At 38.7% G+C, this 2,104-nt stretch overlaps 1 long non-coding RNA gene across 1 annotated transcript; it reads right to left on the reverse strand.

Moving 5' to 3' along the window:
* Positions 1–1,148: 1,148 nt before the first annotated feature.
* LOC119367708 lies at positions 1,149–1,939 on the reverse strand. The gene is made up of 4 exons (XR_005176409.1): positions 1,802–1,939; positions 1,524–1,613; positions 1,344–1,386; positions 1,149–1,195 (listed from the first exon to the last, which is right to left on the reverse strand). It is a non-coding gene; the product is annotated as an uncharacterized LOC119367708 (long non-coding RNA).
* Between the last annotated feature and the right edge of the window lie 165 nt (positions 1,940–2,104).

Here is a 2,104-nt window from a genome sequence, read left to right on the forward strand (position 1 = left end):
CGGTTTTTATCGACACCGAGGCACCCTAAAAGCCATGCATTAGTCACAAGTACGCCGGGGCACTTGATCCTACTTAATTAACTACTAAGATACCCCGGCCCATGCATTAGTCACAAGTACCCCATATGTCCTATTTTTAGCAAAGTCATGCTAAAATTCACGGAAAATTTCAGCATGACCTTTGCTGAAAATAGGACATATGGAGTACCCGAATTTGCAGGAACGGAAGTTAATCGACATTCCGGCAAACTCAAGGGCCTCTCGGGGTACCTGCAAAATCATCACGACACGATGGTCGGAGACAAAACCCAGCAAACTAGCAAAATCATCACAAATTGTTTTCTGTTAAAGATGATCATCATCTTTACAAGTCTTTCTCAATGTGATCACAAGTAATTCAGAGGCATCACAAGTAATTCAGAGCATCACAAGGCATTAGTAGTTCAGTACATGAACAAGTTTTACAAACCCAGATAAGAACAAGTGAATTCTAGTCCCATTGACACTCCTGGTTTTCTACAAACACCAAGTACTAGGGCACACAAAAGTTCTGAAATTTGTGTGCCTAACTGAATTAACTGAATTTTCAGTAACCGAATAAACTGAATTTTCAAAACTGCAAGAATACAATCGAGAAAAATCCAACAGCACTAGAACTGAGCTGATTGACAGTAGTTTTGTTCACTGTTATGTTGGCCTAACTGGATGTTGGCTATCTTTTATAGTGTCTCTGTTACATGCCAGTTTGGTCATTGCTAACTTTTGATATGTTGTGTTTCTGACATATCAGAATCGGATATCCAAAAGAAGAAACAATATAATTTCTAACAAATCATTAGCCTGTTTGCTTCAAAAATAACAGTTCCTGTTGAGATTCCTGGGATCCAATCCCAACCAGTCCATTTGATTAAAATGACTGGATTACTGGAATGAGAATACCAAAAGAACAAGATATAGTCTACAAAAAAAAGAATACAGCCAATCCCCATCACTGTTTTCCCCTCTGGTTCAACCCTCTCACCATTTAAAGCAAAAATCTATATGGACCATCCATTCCTAGTTTGCATAAGTATCTAGTTTTAATTTACCTTCACAAGAGCACCAATAACACCCAAGCTGGTAAGCCTCAAGTACTCAAAAGGTCTTGTCTTGCTGGTAGTATTCAGGAACGGGTACAGGTACAGTGGGATGTGAGCTGCAAAGGAAAAAGAAGAAGACTTAATTATTAACCACTTCTAGTTAAGATTTACTTATTCTGTAAAGTCACCAAAATGAGGAAAGCTTTTTAACAATAAACAATGGAAATATTTAAGACTCGACATAGAAACAGCAGCGCTCAGTACCATTCAAGAACGGGATCCTGGTCTCAGGGTGTGAAGCAACACACTGCAATTAAAAAAAAGTAAAATGAAATTGAGGGGCAGATGGCAAGCAAGCATGATATGAAAGCAGTAGTATTCTCAATCCACCACAAGGCCCACCAGGATTGAGGGTTTCCTTTTCTTTCTCATGTAAAAGCATACCTGAAGAAGTGCAAGTGCATTGCAGACACGGTTTGATGCAACTGGCGACAAAGTAGGAGGTGAAAGTGAAGGGTAAATTGACACAATCTCCTGCATAAATTTTCAAAACAGCATGACAGACTGAATAAGGAAAATGTGCAGAACCATCAATAATTTCATATTGAAATAATCAATACACATGGACAACCACCCTTACTTAAATAACAAGAACTGCACAAGTACATATGTACTCTTGCCATTGCGACTGAATTTAGAACAGTGCAATAACTGTAACCTACCTGGAGCAGTGCAGCAACAGTGCCAAAGGAGTGCCACAGCAGTGGAGCAAGGTCTTGAAAAATCTCTCGTTTCTGAAAGAGGAAACTGAGAAACAGATTAGACAATGAATTTTCACCTCCTGCATCCCAGATTTGCAGCCACACTTTAAATGTTAAAGTAAAATAGCTCTATGTATCAACTGTCCAGTTTGGAATATTGTCTTTGGAAAGTTGATGTTTCACTAAGAAAAGAAGGGTCTGTCTAGGACACATTTATGTCACGTCTAACCTTGTGTCCACTATGTTTGTGGTGTATTTTTTTTT

This window comes from Triticum dicoccoides, chromosome 2B (assembly GCF_002162155.2).
Source record: "Triticum dicoccoides isolate Atlit2015 ecotype Zavitan chromosome 2B, WEW_v2.0, whole genome shotgun sequence".
Lineage (NCBI taxonomy): Eukaryota > Viridiplantae > Streptophyta > Magnoliopsida > Poales > Poaceae > Triticum > Triticum dicoccoides.